Here is a 20,844-nt window from a genome sequence, read left to right as displayed (position 1 = left end):
ATTTCAATTTGGAATGAGGCAGCCTTAATTTGTGAGTAGTCCTCATTTTCAGTGAATGAATGTCTGAAAACGAAAGGAAAGGAAAGGAAACAGGAAGGCATCACACGATTTCTGCCTTTGGGACGTGCATTGGCTCTTTCACTCTCCCATCCCTTTCTTCACTCCCTCCTGGGCATACATCTAGGCAGAAGCTTTAACAGATGCTGACAGGTTGACAGAGCCTGGTAAATGTACTTGGTTCACTGACATTCGATTCCAAGCAGAGATGGCAGTCCGCTTGGCAGCTCTAAACAACGCAAACATTTGGACTCCGTGCAGAAAAGTTTTAAGTGTGGTCATGTTTGCAGACCAGGCCAAAAATGAAATAAAATAGATATTGGATTTCAGCCATATGAGAATTTCATTGTCTTCCTAAATTAGGTGGGGAAATAAGACTACGCTGACAAGCAATGAAGAAGCTCTAGAATGGAAACAAACTCATGGAAGACATTGCCTTGTTTGCTTCAGGCTCCTAAAACTTGTGACCCATGAAGCCAAATGCATAGGCCAGGATGTAAGGAACTGGATCCAGCCAGTGGGCATAATTGTTACCTCTTGTATCTCCCATGAGCAAAATCTGAGAGATAGGTGTGGTCACCTACCTCTCAGTCACGTGTTATCACAATGATGGTAGGTAACCCACTTTTGCCCACATGGTTTAAAGCCATGTGGGAAAAGGCACAGCCTACAATGTGTGATGATCAACTGATTATAGGGTAATCTCAAGCTCTGTGCAAAGAGCTCTGCAAGTGGCAACAATCAGCTGTTGGCACTTGCAACAGGGCTTTGCAAGACCTCACAGTTAATCAGTGGACCCTAGCACTCTGCACACTCCTCTACAAGACCTGCTCAGCAGATGTCACTGGTTTCTGGCTGACTATTCTCTTGTTAGGTTGATGGCTAGTTAACAACCCAGAATGAAAGTCAACAGGAGCCAGGAATCTCTTTTTGTGTTTGAATGGGCAGTTGTGTGTGTGTGTGTGTGTGTGAGAGAGAGAGAGAGAGAGAGAGAGAGAGAGAGATCTGAATTGGCTGAAGGCACATTGAGGGGGCCCTACAAGGTAATTTGTAGTGAGGATGGACAAATCTGTCACTTGGTTTCTCTCAGTTTCTATTTTTTTCCAGTCTTAACTTCAGTTCACATTTACACATTAGTTTATGAGGGTAGGGGGAAAATTCTCACGAAAATTCATTTTAGTGTGAATTTCTCCCATTACACACATTTTTTTATGCCATTTAGAGTACTGTGCACATTTTTGCAAGGCACTTTCCTCAGTATAATGCATTGTTGTATGCTACTTACATGAATATATGCAGTTTCGTGCTCACTTTTGCTTACTATAGACATTTTTGTACAAATTACAAATTATTGGTTGGAGAACTGCATTGTAAAATTCAGAGCAGCGTTGATTTTGAAGGATAGCTGTGTTTCTATTTCCATGTTGTTTGGGGTAGTGCAAATTAGGTACATTAAGACACTTTAAAGGATACTGAACCCCGTTGGCTCCAAATATACTTACCATCCCCTAAGCCTCACAGCCATGCTGTGTGTGTGTGTTGCTGTGTGTGTGTTCATTGGGGTACCTGGAATTTACTTTGCAAAACCCCAATGTGATCGCTAACCACACTATTAATCACAGCTGGCTTGGCCCCAGCCATACCTGCTTCAGAAGCCAATGCAATACAGGAAATTTGAGAGTCAATGAAGTCAGCTTACAGAAGACAAGAGGAGAATCTTTAGTAACATGCTGAGGGTCATGCAGGAGGACTGTGAACTCCAGAATGAACCCTTGGCTTGCTTGTTGCCTATCCCCATGATGTTACATGTGAAAGAGCAATGCCCATCTGTTTTAGTAATACAGAGACAGTCCTCATCACCTGGATATGTTGCACAGTCTCTTCTTAAACTTGGAAAAATCAATTTGCCACAGAGCCCTTCTTCCAGAAAGCATGCCCTTTCTGAATTAAAATTCACCAACAGTCGTTTCTCAGGTAAAACTGTCACTGACATCATTAAGAATGATTTCTGATGAGGAGCGATATAGGTGCATTGCTGTGCATAAGAACGAAATGCCCTGGTTTTTGTGTGTATGTCTTCCATGATATTCATTTCCTCCTTTGGAGGGAAGGAAAGTGTGTGTGTGTTTAGTTGTGTAAGTAGGCAGGCAGGCAGGCAAACAGATACAATACTTGCTTTTATAACTGTGACAAGCAGGCATTTATTTATGTCAACATTCATATCAATTTAGAATTCCATGCATTCTTAACCTTGATGAACAGCAACAGGAGGCATAATCTGTGTACCTGTGTGCACAAATAGTGGAGTTGTATGTCTGTACAGTTAATCACATGTAGTATTCAAGAACTATACAGTCCATGTACCCAGGTACACAATAGTTGAGCTATACAAATCAAGCAGCTATACACAAACACTAGTATATGTGTAGAAGCAGCTTGTAGATGCATTCAGTGTAATTCAATCTAACAACAACATCAGTTGGGGGTGGGTGATGGACAAACAGGGTGTCAGGTTTGTGCCATGGGTGGCTGTAAGAAATGAGGGAGGAGCCAATGAAGAAAAGCCGTAGAGCAAGCCAAAGCGAAGGGCTAACCAGGAGGCAAAGACAATGAGCACTCCAGAAGAAAGGGCTGAAGGAAAATCTGGAAGACAAGATCAGAGAATAAGCCAAGAGTCAGGGCAAAGAGCAAGAAGATAAATAAAAAAGCACACCAGTGCTCATGAAAATCATGTTGCTGAAGCAAGCCTGGAAAAAGGAAACCCTTTACATTCTTTCTGTTCATAAGGAGCCACTGATCAGCCTGGGTGGGCCACTGTAGGAAGCTGCCCCATGGCAAGTCCGACCATTGCTCCACCTAGGTCAATATTGTTTACACTGACTGTCAGCAGTTCTCCAGGATTTCAGGCAGAGGATATTTCCAGCCCTTCCTGGAAATGCCAGGGATGGAACCTAGGAGCTTCTGAATGGAAAACAGACACTCAGACACTGAGCTTTGGCTGTTCCCCTAAGGTGGAGTGAGTCTTGAAAATTATTCACTAAGAAGGTTGCCACCTGCATTTCTGTGGTTCATCACACAATGCAAGCAGGAGTGGCCAGCTTGGGAGGGGAGTGCCACTGCTGCTTAGTTAGATGTTGGTGTGGGGTGTGGGTGTGTAGGGTGGTGGTGAGGTTGAGGTTGTGGGGGCATACCAGCAATTGTGCCAGATTGTCTTGGGCAGTGTACTCACTCAACTTCAATTTCACCACTGCCCTCTCCTGCACCACTCAGGTAAGCAACAGGGACACCACTGTTGAGAGGGCAACTCTGTGATTCTGCCCTTCCATGTGAACCGCTCCTGCAACACAGTCACACATGGAAACAAGCATCTATTGGCATGGACTGCAATTCAAGATTCTGACAAAATTTAACTTTGAAAGCCCTAATCCAGATTGGGACTTGCAAGGCTGCCTTCTCCTGTATGAATCTTAGAACCTCAGGTTGTGCAGTGGATCACTGTGCCTGGCTATTAACCAGAAGGTTGGTGGTTCAAGCCCCACCAGGAGTAGCTGTGGACAGGATTCCTGTACAGTGGTACCTCAGGTTAAGTATTTAATTCGTTCGGGAGGTCTGTTCTTAACCTGAAACTGTTCTTAACCTGAAGCACCACTTTAGCTAATGGGGCCTCCTGCTGCTGCTGTACCGCTGGAGCCCGATTTCTGTTCTTATCCTGAAGCAAAGTTCTTAACCTGAAGCACCATTTCTGGGTAAGCGGAGCTGGAAATTCTCCAAAAAAATCAACACTTCTGACAAGGGTTGCCATACACCTGGCTATTTCTGATGGACGAATCTCAGGTGTGTCTGGGGAGACCTGGACATATGACAGCCCTACCTCTGGGTCCCTTCCTGCTCACAATTCTGCGATTCATTTTTGAGATCTACTATTGAGAGCATCTTGTGACTGCCTTCTGAGGCACGCTTTGTTGCAACGTGTGACAGGGGTTTTCCATCACAAAAACATGTATGTGAAACTACTTGCCCTGAAAGGTTAGACCAAGGATGTGGAACCTTTTTTAATCAGAAGGTCGCATTCCTTTTGGGATCCACATGCCATGGTAGGTGGGGACATAGGCAAAAGTGGGCAAAACAACACGTGCAAATTTTACCTTTGCAAAGTAGGCTATTTTTTTCACCCATGCTGCATCTGCATTATGCATTTAAAGTACTATGATCCCACTTTAAACAGACTTAGCTTCCCCCAAAGAATTCTGGGAGATGTAGTGTGTTACAGGTACTGAGAGTTAGGAGACCCATATTTCCCTCACAGAGCTACAACTTCCAGAGGGATCGACTGTTAACCTACACTTAAAACTGTAGCTCTGTCAGGGGAATAGGAGTTTCCTAACAATTCACAGCAACCTGAACATAACAAAGTTCCCAGGATTCTTTGGGAGAATCTATAACTGTTTAAAATGGTATTACAGCAATACCTCCGCGAATGTCCACCTTGTCTAGCGTCCATTCCAGTGAACATCCGTGGCAAACCCGGAAGTACCGGAACAGGTTGCTTCCGGGTTTGCCGCTCATGCATGCACAGAAATGATATATCGTGCTTCACGCATGCGCAAAAGTGCAAACTGCTCCGTGCACGTGCACAGATGCAGCACTTTGCCCTGTGTCCTTTTCGGCTAGCGGCTGGGGCTCTGGAACTGATCCCAGCTGCAAAACAAGATACGATTGTATACTGCTTTAGATGTATAGTGCAGATGGAACCTAAGTGTTTATATGAAGACTTTTGATTAAAATTAAATTTAAACATTAACTGGTGTTTTTCAATACTGTTCAATACAAATCTGTGGGGTTTTTTTAAAAGTAAACAAAAACAAACAAGAAAAATGAGGATACTTCCTTCTCATTCCAAATATTGAAAGTCTCACTAATGTTTTAAAATAATCTCTTTCTGAACAATGGAAGCAAGAATGTTTCCACTGGAAGATTATAATTCAGGAAATGTTCACCTTTGCCTACAAAGTAAACCAAGTCAGTGTTCTATTTTTAAAGTGATTGGGGGCAGCCTCAAATTTAATTTGGCATTTCACCTTTGTAATTAAGAGCCATCTGTCTTTATTTCTTTATCCTAGCTCTGCCTCTTTGCCTGGATTCTTGTTGGGAGATGAATGGAACTTATGGAATAAGTTCAATATACTGAAGAGAAAGCTACCACATTATAAATGAACATTCATAGCAGTTATGAATGAAGTGGCCAAATGGTTGCATCTCAGCGAGTCACCAACATTAGTACTTCATAACAAAATTTAGGACAGAAATGTAAGGGCACCTTACAAATTTATTTATTTTATTTACATTATTTATAACCCACTCTTCACAACCTCAGAGTAACAAATAACATCGAAACAATACAATAAAGCAATGTTTCAATTAAATACAAACTAATGTGAAACCAATACTATACTAGCAGCATAACTACATCAGCTCAGCAATGGGTACCACTTTCATCAAAAGCATTGATGAATAGTGACAGGTTCACCAGGTGCTGAAAATCCCAGCAATATTGGTGCAACATACACTTGAGAAAATAGAGCAGTTCAAAGCTGGGGGCCCCCACTATTGAGATATCTAAAAGTTAAGGATCAGAGATAGGGGGTGTTGGTGGTGAACAGCATCAAGTCAGCAATCAAATTTCATTCGTTGGTGTCCAGTTATACACAAGCAGGTACTCTACAATATTAGACCATAATAAGTGGCAAGTCTCAGTTATGTGGAGTGCTTAAACAGGTGCATATTGTTATGTACTGAAGTTCTCACCCTGGGCCAGCAGGGGGATACTGTAGATAGTTATACAAATAAGGGATCGAAAGTGACATTCAGTGATTGGATAGTTACAGAAAATGGTTACAGTTGCGTTGTAGTGGAGCTCTATATAAGCAGGCTGGCTGAACCCTTCAGTTCAGTTCAGTTCTGTCCTGGCCTGTAAATAAACAAGAGGTGTTTGAAGAATCGCTGTGTCATCTGATATGTTCACCCACAACTTAACACATATTCCACTCAACACCTGGGATAGTCAAGCCTATCAATTCTGATTTTTCTCTGTTACACATTTTCCCAGTCTTATTTTCAGTTCACCACATTTTTTCAACAGTCTGCTTAAAAGAAAAAGAGTCCCCATCAGCATATCTGTGTGTATTTATCCTAATATGCATACTTCTGTATGCAATTTTGCCTGATACACATATTTCCCCAAACAAATTCTCCTAATAATGCATATTTGTATATTATATGCATTTTAATGCACACTTTCCCATAATACATATCTATTTTTGCACCTTTTATATTTAATTGGAGAACTAAATTGGAAAATCCATGGAAATGAAAAGTTCAAAGGATGACTGAACTTCAGAACACATATTGTTGCAGAAAAGTTAAGTTTGCATTAACATGCTAGCCAAACCATATTTCTCCTTCATCCCTACTCAATTCATGAGATGGTCAGTGCAGTGACATTAGTACTGGAGGTGGGGGGGGCCTGCTCCAGCCCCCCCCCCATTGCATGATTATCTGGATATGAATGCACATATGACTATACCAAGCTTCTACTTTACATGGTGTTTTACCACTGGGTCAAAAGCATGAGTGCAGAAGGGAAATGGCATACAGTTCCCTTACCTTTCTTTATTGTCTCCTCTGTGCTGAATGACAGACTACAAGCCTTCTGGGCAAAGTTTGATGGTGCTATATAAAATAAGAACAGCAGAAACAACAACAAAGGATGAGAAGAATTTTGGTGCACTATATTCAGAGACTGTCCTCCAGAGAGGGCACTACAGTAGTCTGGTCCAGTAATAACTGGTTCATGTATGACTACAGCTGGGTCCACTAAGGTCAAATATTTTCCTTCTGCCCACAACTTTTCTGGATCCAACCTCAAGATACTACAGCTCAATATGTCAGGCCCACATAATTTGTGAAACTCCCTCTCCCCATGAGGCAACAGAAGCTTGTGCCCACACCTAGTAATTGACAACTGAACAATCCTGATTTTGCAGTTCCAGCCTTGCAAAGAAACAAAAAACTATAGGCTGTGCTTCAGTGAACTCTCTCTACTGATTTTCTTTCTGTGTCTTTTGTGTTTGCTTGTACTAGTGTGGCTTCTAGCAGGTGGGGTAGGGTGGTTGAGTGTGTGTTCGCATTTGGCAAATTGTGCTGTTTTCTTCCCATCTGCTTTCAACTTTTCATTGTTGGGCATGCTCTTCCCCCTTAAAAAAAGAAGCAATGGTAAGACCTTAAAAAAACAACAAGGGGTGGTATTAATGGAGGGTGGGTATAGATGGCAAGTTGCTTGCATATGAGTTGGTTCATGCCGACACTAAACCTCATGAACTCTGTGATTTGTAGAATTCAACTTAATGAAGCTTTTCAATAAACTGGATCTAAAGGTTCCCTATCCCCAAGAGCAGGAATCTTTAACCTATAGAAGGAGATGTATTTTCAGAGGAGGGGAACCTTTGGGTCTATTCCCTCATCTCTTCGAAGCCAGTGGCAGCAGTGATTCTCCAAACATAAAAGCAATGGCAAAATTCCCTCTGATGGCCATTTAGCACATTTTTAAATCCTCACATCTATAAGCAAGTTGGTATCCTTGCCTCTCTGAGCCGAATAATATAACTTAATTTCAGCTTTCTGATCATAACAATTCAAAGGGAATGTTATGCAATTTATTCATCTTTGCTTGCAGGAATTCATCAAACAATCGCAGCTTAATGCCCCAGTTTCCCTCCCTATTTGCACAGATGAAGAATTATACCAGCTCCAGCTCAGCAAGGGATAGCAGCATTAAAGACACTGCATGGGGAATTTTTCCACTCATATTGCTAAAATCCTTCTCAAAGCCTCTATTGCTATTGAGGTAGCAAACACCAGCCTCTCCACCGCAGGGGCTCCCAGTCCCGTGGCATTAACCAGGAGAGATAGGAGGCAAAGAAATTGTAAATCTCTAATGAGCCATGCAACCAACCTGAACTGGGCTTGTTCCCTTCGCCTTTCTAACCCTGCCAATATAATCCTGCTAACCTCTTCCCCTTTTGCTGGGTTTAGACTGAGGCTGGCCCAAAATTTGCCTCAAATCTTCCCACAAAATATTTCCAGTCCCTGAAGAAAATGGGGGAGTGATTTTCTACTACTCATGTCTCATGCTTTTCTCATTTTAAGTCTTTTTAGAGCAGAGGCCTGGAGACAAATCCTGCAATCTGCTTTTCTTACTGTGCAATACATAAGACACCAAGAGTACTTTATAAAACATTCTTGGCTGACCCTTTCTTGGGCAGGTTGTTGGTTAATGGTCTAAGATGGTTGATGTTTCAGTACTGGGAGCATATGACTGATGGTTGGGGATCTCTGTATTTTTGAAAGAGGTGATACCCCTCCAGCTGAGGAGAAAGTACACCTGTGTTTGAGAGGGAGTGAGAAGGTGTTCGTGCAGAAAGACGGCTTATAATTGGAGTGCATCTGTCTGGGGGAACAAAACCCACCCTACTATTAGACAAAGTGAGGCAATGGTTTTGGTTGTCAAGAAATGCAGCAAATTCTTTACTTCCTTTAATTTATTGTAGTGTATGTTCTTCCCTGCTAGAGATGAAGAAGAAGAACACTTCTGGGATCTTCTGCCTCAGCTGGCCTTGGGTACTATGTTCCTTGTCTTATTGTGGGTGGGGGTTGCCACCACAAACAGCAAAATATATTGGGCCAGCTTTGCTGGTTGTGTGCATCGTGCCTGCTAAGGGTTTCTCTTGCCCAGTGTATGTAGCATTACCATGGTGGATCTGTCAAATTTGGTTCTCTCTGTTTCTTGTTTTTCTGGTCTTAAATACAGTCCTCCAGATTTGCATTAAAAAAAAAAATCCTCATGAAATTTCTTCAATAGTTTATTGTGGATTTCTTCTATTGTTAAAAAACATTTTTGCCTGCAGTCTGACTAATGTGCATGATTTTGCAAGCAATTTCTTTTAATATAATGCATTTTTGTATGCTGTTTTCACTGATGTATGCATTTCCTATGCACATTTCTGCCTAGTATGTGCATTTTAGTAAACATGCACCTCCCCTTCCACTCTACAATTTCCTCCCTCTGTTTTGTTTTCTGTACTGTAGAAATTTAAACTGTAAGTTCCTGTTTGTGTGTGTTGTGTTTTCTTTCTATGTGTGATAATGTTATGCTACAAAGCACACTGGATATTACTTGCATTATATAACAATACTGTCAGGTGCTTTGGGGCTCCCACAAAATTCTGTACACCCAATCTACACAAATAAATGCCAGCTAAGGAATTTCTCTGTTGCCTGTGTCTTTCACAGCTGGCAGGCTCATGGGCTTCCTGTACTTCCACCCACTGGAGGAAGAGGTGGAGGGGGGGAACGCACCGCCCCCGGCAGCGCGATCCCGGTGGGTGCTATCGTGGCTGCCCCCCCACCCTTGCTGGGCGCCACACCCCCACAGGTGGCATGTCACGACCCCAGGACACGCACCAGCCTTGCCCCTGCCTGCTCTCCACTACCCCCCGGTGCCGGAGCATGAAGCTCCACCACTGCTTCCGCCTGCCCACCAGTTTATTCATTTTTCTGCTGCTGCATTGCTAAAGCGACTGTATTGCTTTCTTCCAGCTGCCCTGGTTGTCATCAATAATTTCCCTGCATCATCCAGCGTTGGACTATGACAATCCTCCATCTTAAGTGACATCATTTCTGACTCTGGCAGCCTTCTGTTCATAAACCTTCTTGAGATGTATGATGACTCAGTGGGAAATTACTGGCTTTTTGACATTGCCTGGCCAATTTCTCTGGCTCTGGCTCTCCTGAAATTTTCAGCTCCCCATCCCCGATTTATGCTGTGAAACGTTTTGGAAGCGCTTTATTTCTCCAGCAGCGTGATTTGGTGGTCAACTTACTAAGGCAAAGACTGCTGTGCTGGAGTAATGAAGCAACTCAGGAAAATGCAACCCCAATGTGCAACACTTTATATATATTCTTCATACATACATACATACATATGCACATACATAATTGTATTTCTACGCTACCTTTCCACAGTTCGAACCATGCTCAAGATAGTTAACAACATGAAAAAATACATAACTACAACATAGGAACAGTAGTAATAATAAATAAAACATTAAAAGGCACAACAAAACTGAACAATCTAAAATAAAGATACAAAAACCAACAACAGCAACAACCTCCTTCCCAACAAAACTACCCAAACAATACCCTAGCCCAAGATTCTGTTAAGCAGCTTCACCCAGGCCAGGTGGGAAAAAACCTACAAAGCAGGAAGCAGGTCTTCCGGGACTTACAGCCCTATTCTCTTGACTGTGATTTAACTGTTTCAATAGAATTGTAGAGTTGCAAGGTATCCCAGGGGTCAAGGTATCCCAGGGTAATAAATCTAATTAATAATAATATGGATAGAGAAGGTTGGGTTGAGTTGAATAGGGCAGTCACATCACTGATCTCTTTTCTATCCTGGTCAACAAGATCAGCCCTCCTGCTCCCCTTTGCATGAATGCAAAACTGCAATAACAAAAATGGGAGTTTTGCCTTGGGGACTAATGAACTGCAGTAGCCATGTGTGTGTCCATAAACTGAGGAGTGCCCAAAGTACATATTTCTTTGTTTTTCTAGCAGGGGACGGGCGTTTGGTTTGATAGAGTTCCAATATCAGGGTGAAGATCTATGAGTCTTACCATCAGTGGTGTTTGCTTTCTCACTTTCCAGCCTTGCAAAACAACAACAATATGCCCTTTATTATATTATGCAAAGATGGTTTGCGCTACAAATGTTGCAACCTAATTGGGACGCAAAACTTGTTAAAATCTAACCACAGACCAGCTTCACAGAGCAACTCAGAACAAGAGAGCATTGAACTGATTCACTGTTGTTAACCTCTGCCCTTCCTGGGAGCTAAAAACTGTTCATGTCAAGAGTTTAAGCTGGAGAACCTCAAGACCTCCCCAAAGAAAGAAGGATGATAATTTAGAGCATCAAGGACTATCTAAACCAAAATCTCCATTCAAGGTGGTCAAAGTTGGCATTTACTGGCAGGTATCAATCAGCAACTGGTAAGTGACCAGAAATTCTTCACATGGAATTTTTTTCTGTAGGAGAAAGGGAGGAAAAACAGCTGGAAAGCAATCATAACAAGAGCCTTGCAGAGCTTAGAGGAATATGGAGTATAAAGAGATGATTATTTCCTGTGGATATTGATGATGAATTGAAGGGGATCTGGAGCAAATAAGAAAAATGACCGCCCTCAGAGATGTCTGAACTTGCCTTGTTTCAAGGTTAAAGGGGGTGGTGGAAGAAACATCCTTCCTGGAACACCTGAGGCCTCAGCATAAGGAGAGTACTAAATATCTGGGTCACAAGTAATCAGAAGTTAGAACTTCCTCTTGGCCCCTTTTCATTTAATTAATCCTTCCTCCAGTTGGACAATGTGGCGACAATGTTAGTTATTACAGGGGACATTTTACAGAGGAAATTAATTCATGTCAAAGAAATTGCATGATGTGCTAAGTAGCAAGATAAATAAGCAAACTCTGTCTCCCTTCCTTTAAAAAAAGAAAAGAAAAAAGACCCTGCTTGGGTTGCCTTACTGAAAGGCTACCCACAGGGAGTCTTGCTTCTGTAAACCAGTTACTGTAGTAGATATAATCAGAGTTTGTGTTGAAGTTGTCGATCTTTTCTCCATACAGTACTCTGAGTGAATGGCTTCCACAAACCATGGAAGGTTTGGCTATTAAAAGGGAGGGTGTGTGTACAACACTGGATGCCCCAAGAGGGTCTGCTGCCTGTGAGTGATCCCATGAGGAACAGTGATTTTACCCACTTTTATTTGTTTGTGGAAGATTATGCAATGCAATAATCCTGCATTTATTCAGCAATTCAAGCTACAGTGAAACAGGCCAGGGGGAGGGAGGAAGATTGCCTGTCAACCACTATCCAGAATTCTGCATCAGCCTTTCCATGCTGGACAATGTGCTGCCAATGCAGAGCAACCCATGGCCACATCCACACCATACATTTAAAGCACCACGATACCATTTTAACAGTTGTAGCTAGCCCCCTCAAAGAATCCTGGGAACTATAGTCTGGTAAGATGCTGAAAGATGGTAGAAGATACACCCACCCAAGCTATAAATCTCAGAGTGGTTTAACAATCAATCCTGTTGGACTGTGGGAATTATAATTCTATGAGGGGAATAGGGGTTGTCTAGCAATTTTCAGCATCCTTAACAAACTACTCTTCCCATGATCGTTTGGGGGAAAGCCATGATTGTTCGAAGTGGAATGATAGTGAATGTATAGTGTGGGTGTTGTTTGTTTGTGGCATCCATCTGTCTCAAGAAACCGTGGGTTATGCTTCTGCCTTCCAGGGATGAAGTCAAATCACTGTGTTAGCAGCATCGAAGTGACCTCCATGGGCTGCCCAGATGACAAGACCTCACTGATGTGGTCCAAAGGAAATCAGAACAATGCATCTGGCACAAGCTTGGCTGAAGGACGTAGGCGTACAAGGCGCCACCCAGACGTAGGTGTCTTGGTGGCTGAAGACTGAAGGCTGAAGGAAGTAGGTGTACAAGGCGCCACTCAGACGTCTTAGGGACTCCACTCCATATTTGTGTAGGGTTTACTCCATAGCCTTTTATTCTCCCAAAGATATCCCACAAGGCAGCAGAGGTTTAGGATCAGAGTTTTCCTTCTCCTAGATGGGCTACCTTTCCAGGTTGATGAGCCCCATCTGCCCCTCACTTCCTTCTACAGCATGTGGAGAACCTGCCTTCTTGACTGTTGGACCCACTGTTGGTCTCGTCTGCTCAATCTTCCAGAGCCTGTCTCTGCATGCAGGGGAAGTTCCTATCTCACTAAGGGTTTGAGACCCATCGGCTACCCTCATCTGGTTTAGGCAGTCAGTCGAAGCAGTTCCTGGATTGTGGCCACTGTTGCATGCTCCTGGGAGCCACAGGCAGTGCCGGATTACCAAATCGGCAGAGTAGGCTATGGGCTCCACACCTATTAAGGGCCCCATGGCAACAGATCAAAATAATATTGATTTGATCTAGAAAGAAAATTACAATCAAGCTTTCTTAGTTCAATGTTATCTCACTAGAGTGTGGACACGTGAAACCTCCAGATACGAAGCTTTTTGTGGGCTAGTGTGTCACACGTTCCCGCTGACTCCAGATCCTGGTAGAATATTTGCAAGTAGCCCAGTAGAAGCTTTGAGATAATTTGTAAGGGCTCCCCCCTCGAGATTTCTACTACCTAGGGGCCTCCACAGGGTTTAAGCCGGCACTGGCTCCAGTTGAGAGCTGAGTGCAGGATGGGAACCAAAGGTGGACAAATTACCGAAGAAGGAGCATGACGTGTCCCCCACCAGAGGTACTACCCCCTCCCGCAACACCCCGTACATCCTTGTGTGGATGTGGCTCCTGGCATTAAGAGAAATGGAGCATGTACACATCACTGCTTTGTGGAGAATTAGATGCTAGAAGGAAGGAATTTGCTTCATCAGTGATCACAGGTCCCTGGGAATTTTCCACAAACATAGGCAGCACCACCAGCTTCCTACCTAACACATCATGCACAGGTATGACCACCCCAGGACATGGTTTGAGGGCACACAATACAGGAATCTTTCTAAAGATGATCAAGTCTGGGTAGGAGACCACGTGGGAGCCACACACCCTCCTTGTGCACACTGATATGGAAGAAAACCTCTCTCTATACACACACACACACACACACACACACACACACACACGCTATGAAGAAAATAAATAAAATGCAGCTGTACAGAATGGGGAACCTTTGTGGGGGATGCCTGGATGAAGGCTAGAGAGGGGTGTTGAGAGCATGTAGAAACTAACCTACTATGCTTAGATAAAACTCAGCTTGTCTGCTTCTCCCACTTTTGTCTCTGGCTCCACCCACTAATGGCATGTGGCCCTTGGAAGGTTACCCAAAATGGAATGTGGCTTTTAGGCTGGAAAAAAGGTGTTTCCCACATCTGGGCTGCTGCCCCGATAACCAAAGGATTGCAAAAATACACCCTGGGGCCAGGCAGCACCTTCCTTGAATTTGAGGGTGCCCCTACACACCCCTTTGTACCCTGACTGAAGAAATGGTCAGGGAAATGACGGCAGCAGAATGTAACATACAATGATATTGATCTCTCTGTCCACTTTTGTTTCAAGCCCTGTGGTACATGAAAGGTAACCTAAGAAGTGAATGTTGCCCTTGGAATGAATAAAAACTTCCTTGCTCCTGCCATATAGATAAGAGAAAATAACCACAAGGGCTACTGTTTCATATGTGTTCCTACTGTTTGGTATAGGTTTATATCTTTATGTGTATTTTTGTCTGTCTGTCTGTCTATCTATCTATCTATCTATCTATCTATCTATCTATCTATCTATCTATCTGAATTTAGTATCTGAATTTTCTTTCCTCCACAGAACTTGTTAACTATGCAGACCAAAGTGTAGACCAAAGGAACTAGGCTTCCCATATACAAGGGATTTCGATTTTTTAATTTGATTTTTGTCTGTGATCCTAAGCTCCAAATCTCATAGCACTAACCCCCAAGTAAATACATTAAGCTCAAGCTCTTTCTCTATCAAGCCTTACACACATACAGAAAAAGAGAGGGGAGGGGGAGAGAAAGGCAATGAAAGCAGGACTTATCTGCGGATGTTCCTAGATGCAATCATCCCACCTTTTTAATGCCCTTGCAATTCCAACCTGGGCATTCGTTCAGAGAAGACAAACCAACTTATTTGGCAGCATAATCCACCTCATGAATTTATGCCTCGCCTCTCCCCAGATTCGAGAGCCTGGAAACACACAATCTTCCCTGCTGCGTTTTTAAGTCTACATCCTCCCAGATACAAGATAAGGGCTTAATAGCTCCAATTCAGAGCTGTTTTCATATTCAGGCATAAGTTATGGATACGGCAACAGATCAGCACTTCTTGGCCATTTTTCATTGGCTCTGGTTCACTGCTTTAAACAGTCTGAGTCAAGGCCATGTTTTAACGCCATAGACGGTCTATTCAAATACCAGTATGACCACATTTTAAAAGCCACCCTGTACCACTTCATTGCCGCAGATGTCCTTTACATCTGGCTGGGGCCATTTCTCTGCATGTCAACAGTAATTCATTTTAACAGCTGTCTCTTTTGACAAGCTTAGTGTCAGACTCTAAAATGACAGGGTGACAGTTTTCCTTTTTCTTGAAACAGAGCATAGTGCAAATTAACTGTTCGGATGCAGGATCCCTGAATGCTTTGTGGAGGGGGGAGCGCAGTGCTCAGAACACATTGAATAGATTTGAGGAACTGCTTGCATTGGAGAACTAAAGATGCTTTAAAAAAGAGGGGGAGGACTCAAGAGGGCTTAACAAACCAGGGTATTTCTCATGCGATTCCTATCGGTACTTGAAACTGTGGAGCCCAGAGCACCTTAAATGCAGATGAAAGAGGCGTTGAAAATAAACAGTAGGAATTTGCAAACTAGTGCAATGGATAGATTTGCTGTCCTATGCAAATAGACAAGATAATGTCCTGTCTAGTGATTGAGCACTGTTAAAATGCTTGGTAATATATACCAGCTGATGGTTTCATAGGCATCAACCTACAAACAAACTGTGCACACACCATTGCATGTAACTGTTTTCTCTCTTTCTCTCTCGTGCACACACATGCACACAACAAAACTACTGAGTGTGATAATTGCATCATTTCCATTAATGATGTTCAATCCAGCATGGGTGACTGTTTTAGATCCACAATTATATCAAGCCCCTCCTTCTCTGGCATCCATTTTGGTGTATGTTGAGCTAATATATTTTAGGGGAGCAACTAGACATTTAACGATGACACAAGCTTTCAAGTCAGTTTTGTTTTTGACATCCGTCTGCCTCAAGAGACAATTGAAGAGTGCACCTTTGGAGGTGAAGTCAAACTGTGCCTGCTGGATGGGACATGTTTTGTTGCAGCTGGGGCAGATGAAGGCATCCGACTGTGCTGTGACAGATGCGCCATGGCATTTCTTCTCTCTGCTTCTCCCAGCAGTCATTTCTCCACTGGTCATTGCTGTGGATACACAACCTGACTTGTCCATCTCCAGACACTTCAATCAGAACTGAGAGAACTGTAAGCTGTGGCAAACTGAGCATGCACAGATTTTTTAAAGAGGAAGGGGGAGGAGGAAAAGGAGGAGGAGGAGGAATGAAACAACTAAGAATGGTTAGTGCATCCATTCAAAACTCAGAACTTCAAGCCATGGAATTGAGAAATCAAAAATCTAGGAAGAATTTCCCAGTAGCCAGAGCTTTAATAATGGCAATGTAGAATATACAATCCAGCTGTGTGGTTTTTATACCTGTTCTTCTGAAGTGCAAAAGGAATGGCTTGGGAGCTTGTGACAATCTCTCACCTGCTGGAGATTCATCCAAAATGAATTACACTGATTTTTTTTTAAAGAAATGCATTAAATTCACTTGTACTAATACTGAAACTGGAACGTGAAGGAGGTAGGAGAAGGTAGGTCTCATAAAATTAAAATTAAAATTAAAAATAAGATAAAACACTGTAAATGTTTGGAACAACTAATTAGAAAAATGTGAACTTAACTATGGGAGAAGTTCTTACAAAAAAACAACAACACTATTGTCAATTTGCCCAAATATAATGGAAGATTGGTATGTTATTTTCACCAACACATTCATTATTGCTACATTTCCCCATAATCTATGTGATTTTTTATATATAATGATTTTTTGGTTTGAGTACTGCATTGCAAAATTCAGAGGAGTGTGAATTTTGAAGGATAGATGTGTTTCAGCTGCATATTGTGTTAAGAAATGTGAAAATTACATTTATCCCACATCCCTTCAATCTACCCACCACAGATAGCACAACTCAGCTGTACAGCCTCTGTTTTTCATGAAGAACATCCCAGGTTCAATCTGGGCCATCTCCAGGTAGGATTGAAGAAAAACCCTGCCTAAAATCCTGAAGAACTGCTGCCAGTTAGTGTAGAGAACACTGAGCTAAATGGACCAATGTTGTGACTAAACAGCTCCCTATGTTTTTCTTTTCTTTGGGGGGGGGTAGCTTTTCAGTCAGACAGGTGTGATTTTATCTTGATGCACTGGGGCTCTGCGCACAAGGCGCAGGCAGACTTCTGCTTAAGCCACAGCTAGTAAAGTGAAACCCAGCTTCCTCTAAACTAGAGATATTCTTGCCTGATCTGCCAGTGGGACTCATGCTGTGTACACATACTGTGCTCTATAAATAGTAATGTCTTCTCTCCACGGAAAAGGCTATTGGAAGGGAAAATAATCCTGTATAGATGCCAAGCAAGAGAAAACTGGTCCCATTCTCCACTCTGCAGGGAAGCTGGAGCACTGAAAACTCATGAAAAGTAGAAGGGATCGCGTGGGGAGAAACTCCTTCATGCTTCATATACCCCAGCTATATCTCAATCGGTGCAGTGCCTGCTTGTTTCTATTTGTGTATTAAATATGCATACAGGCAAAGCAGAGGGGATGGGTCATAACTCAGTGGGAGAGCATAAGCTTTGCATGTCAAAGGTCCAAGGTCCAATCCCTACCATCTCCAGGTAGGTCTCAAAAAGCCCATTGTCTAAAACCCTAGAGAGCGTCTGGCAGCCAATGTGTTGTTGTTGTTGTTGTTGTTGTTGTTGTTGTTGTTGTTGTTGTTATTGTTGTTGTTGTTGTTGTTGTTGTTGTTATTTCTTTACCACCCTTCATCTATACAGTGGTACCTCAGGTTACAGACGCTTCAGGTTACAGACACTTCAGGTTACACATTCCGCTAACCCAGAAATAGTGCCTTGGGTTAAGAACTTTGCTTCTGGATGAGAACAGAAATCGTGTTCCGGTGGCATGGCGGCAGCAGGAGGCCCCATTAGCTAAAGTGGTGCTTCAGGTTAAGAACAGTTTCAGGTTAAGAACAGACCTCCAGAACGAATTAAGTTCTTAACCCGAGGTACCACTGTAAGACAGAAATAAAAATCACTCATTAATAAATAAAACACAGCATAATTCACTAAGGGACTATGCACTGTGACACAGAACATTTAAGAACCAAACACCTCGACAAACAGGAATGTTTTAAACTGGTTTTAAGGCCACCAACAGGTATCCCCTAGGAGTGAATTCCAAAGCTGGACCACTGCCACTGAGAATGCCCTTTCCCATGACATCCTCCTCCTGGCTTCCATATAAACAGGGCACTTCCCACAGACTGTAATGCCCAAGTTAGCTGGTAGCAAGGAAGGTGCTTCTTGTGGTTCTTGGATCCTAAGTCACTCAGGGGTTTATATATATAGTTTCTCATGAACATTGGAATTGTAATGTTAAGGCAGCATTGGCCATAAAAGTGAGAACTGCCAACAGGGATGGAGGAGAAATTCAATTTCATTTATGTTTTAATGGGAAACTGCCTGAATTGCACTACTCAAACAGGCAAACCCAACACAACTAACCTTCAAAATCTACGCCTTCTCAAACTCTTATGATGCAGTTCTGCAATCAAACCGTGTGAAGAAAAAGGCATATGCTAGAGTAAAGTGTGCATAAAATTGCAAGCATTGGTGAAAATAACATTAAAATGCACTGTATTAAGTAAGATTGCTTGCAAAAAATAGTGAATATTAGTAAAAGAAAGGGAGGTATATTAGTCAAAGATGCATACAAAATTGGGTTTACTAGGAGAAATGTGCACTAAAAGGTTGATAAATTTTCATGAGTGTGTAGAGATGATAGAGATAGAGATAGAGATAGAGATAGAGATAGAGATAGAGATAGAGATGATAGAGATAGAGAGACAGACAGAGAGAGAGAGAGAGAGAGAGAGAGAGAGAATCATAGAATCATAGAATCATAGAGTTGGCAGAGACCACAAGGGCCATCGAGTCCAACCCCCTGCCAAGCAGGAAACACCATCAGAGCACTCCTGACATATGGCTGTCAAGCCTCTGCTTAAAGACCTCCAAAGAAGGAGACTCCACCACACTCCTTGGCAGCAAATTCCACTGTCGAACAGCTCTTACTGTCATGAAGTTCTTCCTAATGTTTAGGTGGAATCTTCTTTCTTGTAGTTTGGATCCATTGCTCCGTGTCCGCTTCTCTGGAGCAGCAGAAAACAACCTTTCTCCCTCCTCTATGTGACATCCTTTTATATATTTGAACATGGCTATCATATCACCCCTTAATCTCCTCTTCTCCAGGCTAAACATGCCCAGCTCCCTTAGCCGTTCCTCATAAGGCATCGTTTCCAGGCCTTTGACCATTTTGGTTGCCCTCCTCTGGACACGTTCCAGTTTGTCAATGTCCTTCTTGAACTGTGGTGCCCAGAACTGGACACAGTACTCCAGGTGAGGTCTGACCAGAGCAGAATACAGTGGCACTATTACTTCCCTTGATCTAGATGCTATACTCCTATTGATGCAGCCCAGAATTGCATTGGCTTTTTTAGCTGCCGCGTCACACTGTTGGCTCATGTCAAGTTTGTGGTCAACCAAGACTCCTAGATCCTTTTCACATGTAGTGCTCTCAAGCCAGGTGTCACCCATCTTGTATTTGTGCCTCTCATTTTTTTTGCCCAAGTGCAATACTTTACATTTCTCCCTGTTAAAATTCATCTTGTTTGTTTTGGCCCAGTTCTCTAATCTGTCAAGGTCGTTTTGAAGTGTGATCCTGTCCTCTGGGGTGTTAGCCACCCCTCCCAGTTTGGTGTCATCTGCAAATTTGATCAGGATGCCCTTGAGTCCATCATCCAAGTCGTTGATAAAGATGTTGAATAAGACCGGGCCCAAGACAGAACCCTGTGGCACTCCACTAGTCACTCTTCTCCAGGATGAAGAGGAACCATTGATGAGCACCCTTTGGGTTCGGTCAGTCAGCCAGTTACAAATCCATTGAGTGGTAGCATAGTCAAGACCGCATTTTACCAGCTTCTTTACAAGAATATCATGGGGCACCTTGTCAAATGCCTTGCTGAAATCAAGGTAAGCTACATCCACTGCGTTCCCTTCATCTACCAGGCTTGTAATTCTGTCAAAAAACGAGATCAGGTTAGTCTGACATGACTTATTTTTCAGAAATCCATGCTGACTATTGGTGATCACAGCATTCCTTTCTAGGTGCTCACAGACTGTTTGCTTAATGATCTGCTCCAGAATCGTCCCTGGTATTGATGTCAGACTGACTGGGCGGTAATTATTTGGGTCCTCTCTTTTCCCCTTTTTGAAAATAGGGACAACATTTGCCCTCCTCCAGTCTGCCGGGACTTCGCCTGTTCTCCAGGAATTCTCAAAGATGACTGCCAGTGGTTCTGAGATCACATCTGCCAGTTCTTTTAATACTCTTGGATGCAGTTCATCTGGCCCTGGAGACTTGAATACATCTAGACTAGCCAAGTATTCTTGTACTATCTCCTTAGTTATTCTGGGCTGTGTTTCCTCTGCTGAATCATTTGCTCCAAATTCTTCAGGTCAGGCATTGTTTTCTTTATCGGAGAAGACTGAGGCAAAGAAGGCATTGAGGAGTTCAGCCCTTTCTGTGTCCCCTGTTTGCATTTCACCATCTTCTCCTCTGAGTGACCCCACTGTTTCTTTGTTCTTCCTTTTGCTACGAACATACCCATAAAGCCTTTTTTGTTGCTTTTAACCTCTCTAGCAAGCCTGAGTTCATTCTGTGCTTTAGCTTT

At 42.8% G+C, this 20,844-nt stretch overlaps 1 long non-coding RNA gene across 2 annotated transcripts; it reads right to left on the bottom strand.

The window, feature by feature from the left end:
* Nucleotides 1-2,274: 2,274 nt before the first annotated feature.
* Nucleotides 2,275-15,010, bottom strand: LOC310754402. 2 transcript variants are annotated; one of them, XR_014543803.1, is made up of 3 exons: nucleotides 14,822-15,010; nucleotides 6,721-6,786; nucleotides 2,275-2,700 (listed from the first exon to the last, which is right to left on the bottom strand). It is a non-coding gene; the product is annotated as an uncharacterized lncRNA (long non-coding RNA). The 2 variants fall into 2 exon arrangements; XR_014543804.1 differs by lacking the exon at nucleotides 2,275-2,700 and adding an exon at nucleotides 5,445-6,015.
* Nucleotides 15,011-20,844: the final 5,834 nt, after the last annotated feature.

This window comes from Podarcis filfolensis (genome assembly GCF_964270895.1).
Source record: "Podarcis filfolensis genome assembly, chromosome: Z".
NCBI lineage: Eukaryota > Metazoa > Chordata > Lepidosauria > Squamata > Lacertidae > Podarcis > Podarcis filfolensis.
The sequence above is the reverse complement of the archived record's forward strand: the minus strand, read 5'-3'. Positions and strand labels throughout refer to the sequence as shown.